This window comes from Girardinichthys multiradiatus, chromosome 23 (genome assembly GCF_021462225.1).
Source record: "Girardinichthys multiradiatus isolate DD_20200921_A chromosome 23, DD_fGirMul_XY1, whole genome shotgun sequence".
Lineage (NCBI taxonomy): Eukaryota > Metazoa > Chordata > Actinopteri > Cyprinodontiformes > Goodeidae > Girardinichthys > Girardinichthys multiradiatus.
Genome location: NC_061815.1, coordinates 21,320,035 through 21,327,259, shown reverse-complemented (window position 1 = coordinate 21,327,259; position 7,225 = coordinate 21,320,035). Strand labels below are relative to the sequence as shown.

At 40.3% G+C, this 7,225-nt stretch overlaps 1 pseudogene; it reads right to left on the bottom strand.

Annotated features, from left to right (window-relative positions):
- Positions 1–1,224: 1,224 nt before the first annotated feature.
- Positions 1,225–2,623, bottom strand: LOC124860598 (annotated as a pseudogene).
- Positions 2,624–7,225: the final 4,602 nt, after the last annotated feature.

Sequence of the window (7,225 nt, the reverse complement as noted above, 5' to 3'; positions counted from 1 at the left end):
GACAGAAATTGGATGGGTATGAATGCATTAATTGCACTCGTTACAAGTGGAAAACAGATGGGATTTGTTAATTTCTCTCAGTGTTTTGGCTAACCCCTATTAGCAATACAAGTTAATAGCAATATATTTCAGCATTTTATGCGTTTCCAGTAAGAAAATAAAGTGTACAAAGCTGACTCACTAAAAGCTGGACACCTTAATTGACCTAAGAATGAGTGATTTGCCTTTGTTAAGGGCACTGCAGAGGGCTCAGCCTTTCTCATTCAATTTAATTCAGTCAGGCCAGAGTGGAGGATTTCACTCTGGCAAAGTTCACTAAAACAATTTATTCCCCACTAACACAGACAAATTGTACAAGCTGTAAACATACTGTCAGCATTGTCCTCACTGTACAGCATTCAGAGAAAGACTGTGGAGGAAAGGCGCTCTGAATCTCGCTACAGTGAAATTGTAATGAGCCCTTGGCTGAGTTCAACACATCTGTCATCTGTCGGAGCCTCCACCCATAAAGGTCAAAGAAATATTTCTGAGTAAGCAGCAGAATGCTGACTTTTTAAGCACCTCAAATGGATTCAACTTGTGGGTGTCTGCCTAACTGGATAATGGCTCTTAGAAGGGTATAGACCATTGATTCAACTATTAAAGTATATAGAAGAGGAAAAAATTTAACAGGCTTTGAAAAATTATACTGATTCAGGATCATATGAGGCTGAGCTAGAAGGCTGTTTCCATCTAGTGTTCACATTCTGTAACTGAAAAGCACAAATGCAACAGATCATAAACATTTTCCAAAGGGATTTAGAGTAGTTTACTGTGGAGATTTTTTGTCTTACATCAATATGTGACTCACTGCACATAACCCTGAACACATTATCCCCTTCTTAAAATATAATGGTAGCCACATCATGCTGTGGAGATGCTTTTCTTGAGCAATAACAAGGAAGCTGGTCAGAGTTGATAATAAGATGGAATGAGCTAAATACATGAACATCCCAAATGAAAACCTGTTAGAGACTGCTAAAGAATTGAGACTAGAAACGAGTTCCAGCAGAACTCTAAAAAACAAATATTAAAATCCATTTCAAAATTTTGTTCTACACTGAGTTGGCATATCATTTAAAACATTAGTAAAGTATATTTAGTCATTAACTTCAAAAAATGTGTTTCTTTTGTAAAACCAAAAAAAACAACAACCCTGGAGCTAAGATGGGAAGAGTCCAAGAAACAGAGAAAAACTTACAGGAAGCCCAGAGGAAAGAAGACAAAATGATCAAAATAATTATTTAGTGTAAAACACATACTAATAATCTAAAACACTGAAAATGTGAAACAAATTAAAAATGTTAAAACAAAATCAAGAACAAATTGATACTTGACATGTGGTCTGTTGCTTTTATTTGGACAGTCCTTTAACAGCTCTCCTCCAGGAGATCAAAAGAAAGAAAGGAGTAATGCCTGAGAAAACTGAGGACTGAAGAAACCAGATCTACTCCTTTGTTCCTCAGCGTGACTTTGTTACTGTTGATCTCCATTATTTCCCTTCATTGTCCAAATCTGGGAACTATTTATTAAAGCAGCACACACTTTTTATGTTTTCTTTTAGGGACTGGAAACAACACCACCCTGGCAGCTTCCTCAAACACCTCTCTGATGTTTTCCTGCTGCAGAGCAGAACACTCCATGTACTTAACAGCCCCGATCTGCTTGGCCAGGATGTCCCCCTGCTGATGGGTGGTAGGGGCCACACCTTGCTCCTTTAACTTCTTCTCCGTTTCTTCGTCGCAGATCTTTCTTGGTGCCCAGCAGCAGGATTGGCACTTTAGGACAGTGTTGGGACACCTCAGGTTTCCACTTGAGGTTGATGTTAGCATAAGAGGAAGGGCTACCAATAGAGAAGCAGACGATGAAAACATCTGCCTGAGGATAGGCGAGGGTACGCAGCTGCTCGTACCCCTCACTGCCTGCTGTGTCCCATAGATTTAGGGTGACAGTGTGGCCATCCACACTTATGTCACCAGTGCAATCGTCAAACAGTGCAGAAAGGTACTTGTCCTTAAAAACACTGGTTGTATAAGCGATGAGAAGAAAGGTTTTACCCACTTCCACATCACCCACTATCACACACTTTATGGTCTGCATTCCCCTTACAATACCTGTGGCTGCAGCACCTGATCGGAAATGGAAATAAATAAATAGCAGTATTTATCAATTATCGCTAACATATTATGCTATTACTATACAAATGTACTTAATATACAGTCTTTTTAACACATAAATGTTAGAAGGAAGTATTTTGTAGCGTTTTATCCATCAACATTGAGTGAATTAACTTTAAAATACATTCTTTATATTTATTTCTCAATATTTACAAAATCCATATATAAAAGTTCAGTGTCTGACCCAAAACTTGTCATATTTCTCCAAAACTGTTATTCTACATTCTATTCTCGTCCTATAAATGTCTAAAATAAAATCAGTTTTATTAGCAGTAAGATGTTGAAGGACTTATTTGACTTACCAGCTCGTGGTTTTCGATCCTTTTCGTACGGTGGCCGGGGGGTGCAAAACACTTTTACAAGTACCGAAAAACATTTACATTTCAAAAAACACTTTTACATTTCAGAAAACAAATTTACATTTCAGAAAATCAACCGGAAAGGGAATGTACCAACGCCGAGGCTGACCCGGAAGTCAGCCTCAGGGCTGCATCCTTCGAAGGCCGTATTTGTAGGCCGATTACGTTACAGCGCGGCGACGAAGGCTGTCCCAATTCATGAATCATGACTCCCTCAAATGCGGACGACAAATGTGTCTTTCTTTTGCCTGATTTGAAGGATGGGTCGTGAGTATCTTTCGCGGCCCATCATTTCCCATAATTCATTGCGGGTCGAAGCGGATTGGTCAAGCAGTGGAAGCCATGGCGGACCATAGCAACAAAAGCTGTGAGTAAATTGTGGAAAATTACACTTTCGGTGACACAAATTAAGTTCTACAATGTTTTTAGTGCGGGAATATAACTATGTAGACGTGAAATATCTGCTTGATTTATCTAGACATCGCTTAATTTCAAACGTGCTCCGACGTGTTCGGAGTTTTCCGTTCCCGGTGTAGTAACCGGCTCGCCTCGCCAGCCCTACCGGCGGTGAGGTGAGCTAGCCCGGTAGAGATCTGACCGGACTATCGGCACTAAGCTCCCGCTGGCAGTCATCACAGTGAACGTTTAACACAAGTGATTTCTAACAGTTTATGTTATTATTTTAATTGTTACTGAAAATCGATTTAATATTTCAGGTGATATTAAGGTTAACCAGAATAAATGGTCAGTTTTATGTAATCCAACTGTATTGCTGGACAGTGTGATTGAGAATAAATAAGCTTTTCAATATTAATTTTTAATGAAGAAATGTGCTACATGTTTTAAAAGTTTATTTATAATTCAGTTAGCATTATAATTTCTGATTCCAGGTACAATCCAGAGACAATCATATTCAGGTAAAAAAGATGTTTGATTTAACTAGCCAATAAACAAAGAGATAGCAACTTTATGGCTAATGTATGTCGACATATTTTATATATATATATATAAACAACAACTTTCAATTTTAAGATAGATGGTAATTATAAAGTATTTGATCCCCTCTGGCTGTTCTTAGATAATTATATAATAATACAGTGTTTTTGGTGTATTGGTATCTTCTTGCTTTGATCTCTTAAAATATCCAGAAGCTTGCCTTAAAAATAATGTGTTTTTCCATCTCCATTCTTTCCTTTTCTAGACCAGACCCCTTTACTGCAGGATCAACCTGAGTGTCCCAGTCCTGAAACGCTTCTTCAACCAGGAGGACACCAGGCCTGATTTTCAGCTGAGCAGGGAGTCTCTGGCAGTGCTGCTTAATCTTTTGCACCAGGATAGGCGACATGGATGGGGTGCTACTATTTTCTGGCTGGCAAGTGGCACATCTTACAGAGTGGTCTGCAGAGTGTTTGGGATGCCTCGCTCTACTGTCCATCGCATCGTCCACAGAGTTACAGAGGAGATCATGGCTATTCGTCACCAGGTCATCTACCTTCTAAAGACCCCTGAGGACTTAAGGCAGTGTCCCGTGAGTTTGCAGGGCTGGCACGCTGTACAGACAGTTTATCCTCCTCCAGGGCATTTTATCCTTGCTGATGGAGGGTACCCATGCCTCCAATATCCACTCCCTAGAAGAGGACAAGACAAGATGTGGGAGCCCAGCGCTTTAACAGCCAATGATGAAAACCAGATTCAGGGCCATCTTCCTGACAGCACTGGAGGTGCACGACACCTTTGTACCTCACGTAAGTTTTGACCTAGATCCATTTTATTCATACATTATACATAATATATACACATACACATATATGCACCCTCTTTTAAATTGTTTTCAGGTCATAACAGCATGCGCCATCCTCCACAACATCTGCCTTGGTGCTGGGGATGTCATGGCCCCAGAGGAGGCTGTAGATGAGGATGAGGGTGAGGTTTGGACTGAGGCAGTCAGCGTTGCTCTCTGGCGGGACCAGCTTTCAGCTGAGGTGTCTGCCCTGGAGGAGGTACCACCAGAACATGACTACTGTGTCAGCCAAGTATAATATTATAGATGTGATTAATTTTTGAGGGATATAACTAATTGTAATATTTTGTGAGCACCATCTTCTAATTCTGCATTTTTCCGATTACCTCTTAGTGATGTGGCAGCCGTCAATTCAGCCAGCCCTTTAAACCCACTTGATGGACGATACCGTGGACAGCGGAGAGAGGCATCACAAACATCTGCAGACCACCTGTGTGATGCTTCGCTCACCATCCAGAAAGACAAACCACAGATCTCAGTTGCAGCATCCCATCCAAGTCTCTGACCTTGCGAGAGATTTAGCCAGATCTCCAGACTTTCTGTTCAGAAAGACATCTGCCTCTTTGTTCTGTTGAAGAGGTTTTTCCAGGAACTGGTCACTCAGGTTGATCCTGCTGTTGCCGTTGTAAATACTTGGACATAGTTTTATTTTATGCCTTTTGTCTTGTAATCTTGATCTGTTTGAATGTTTTCTTTCCCCATTCTGTTTAAAGTGCTGTTTGTATTTTTCATAATAAATTCTGTTTATAACTTTAAATGAAGTTGATGTATTGTTAGATCAAATGTAAATAACATTAGTGACAAAAACAATTTTGAAATTTATTAGAACACCTTAAAATTTTAAGAAACAATCTGAACAAAACTTAATATTTCTTATGTAGCACCTTATTTTGGTGCCATTCTTTGGAAAACAGTCTGTCCATTCTCTGTGCGCTCATGTCCTCCCTGATCAACTCCATCATCTCTGTCCCTCTTTCTTTTCTGACCCCTTCCTGCTGGCTCACTGTCTTCCTTCTCTATCTGGTTGCCCACCGCTCCGCTTGGCCCTGGAGTGTCCTCACGGATGGAGGCAATTAGGACAGGAGGTGTTGTGGAAGACCTCTGTCCCAACATCTCATCCATAAAGACAAACCAGGGCCAAGTAGCAGCAGTGGGCTTTTCACTGACTCCCTCTCCTGACCCTGGATACTTGCAATCCTAAAGTTAGAAGGAATAAAAAAAAAGAGTTGACTAAACAGAGAAACCAACAAGACTTTTAGAAATATTTTTTAATTTGTGTGTGACATGAGAACTTCTGAACATAATCTAAATTCTTTTTTTTTTTTCAAATTGTCCCACATTGTTTTGTCCTGCAAAGGGGATGACCTTCCCCTGTTGGTCCATCTTCTCCAGAATTGTCCTAAACCGAAAGAAGTATGTTAATTACTGGATGGATATTTATGAAAGTTAGAAAGATAGGAGTTATTGAAACTGGACAGAAACTGACTGCAAAGAATGTTGTTATTGTACCTCCAAGCCACGGTGGCTGAGTTTTTAGCTTCAGTAAAAAGGTGGTGGTTCTCATCCCTGAGCTTAATAAACTGGCCCGTCTGCTGCTATGTACCTAAAACAAATATGAAAATACCAAAAAAAAACATCTTGCTTAATATCAGAACAAAAATAAAGCCTTTTTTAATTTGAAGAAAATATTAAAATATTTCTCTGCAAATGTCTAAAACAAGCTCTTTCAAACTTTTCACTTTAATGAGTTTCACTTACATTTGGAGGTGTATTCCTCGTTGGGTTTACCTGGAATCAGAAATTATAATGCTAACTGAATTATAAATAAACTTTTAAAACATATAGCACATTTCTTCATTAAAAATTCATATTGTAAAGCTTATTTATTCTCAATCACACTGTCCACCGATACAGTTGGATTACATAAAACTGTCCATTTATTCTGGTTAACCTTAATATCACCTGAAATGTTAAATTGATTTTCAGTAACAATTAAAATAATAACATAAACTGTTAGAAATCACTTGTGTTTAACGTTCACTGTGATGACTGCCAGCGGGAGCTTAGTGCCGACAGTCCGGTCAGATCTCTACCGGGCTAGCTCACCTCACCGCCGGTAGGGCTGGCGAGGCGAGCCAGTTACTACGGTGGGAACGGAAAACTCCAAACACGTCGGAGCACATTTGAAATTAAGCGATGTCTAGATAAATCAAGCAGATATTTCACGTCTACATAGTTACAGGGGTTGGACAATGAAACTGAAACACCTGTCATTTTAGTGTGGGAGGTTTCATGGCTAAATTGGACCAGCCTGGTAGCCAGTCTTCATTGATTGCACATTGCACCAGTAAGAACAGAGTGTGAAGGTTCAATTAGCAGGGTAAGAGCACAGTTTTGCTCAAAATACTGAAATGCACACAACATTATGGGTGACATACCAGAGTTCAAAAGAGGACAGATTGTTGGTGCACGTCTTGCTGGCGCATCTGTGACCAAGACAGCAAGTCTTTGTGATGTATCAAGAGCCACGGTATCCAGGGTAATGTCAGCATACCACCAAGAAGGATGAACCACATCCAACAGGATTAACTGTGGACGCAAGAGGAAACTGTCTGAAAGGGATGTTCGGGTGCTAACCCGGATTGTATCCAAAAAACATAAAACCACGGCTGCCCAAATCACGGCAGAATTAAATGTGCACCTCAACTCTCCTGTTTCCACCAGAACTGTCCGTCGGGAGCTCCACAGGGTCAATATACACGGCCGGGCTGCTATAGCCAAACCTTTGGTCACTCATGCCAAAGCCAAACGTCGGTTTCAATGGTGCAAGGAACGCAAATCTTGAGCTG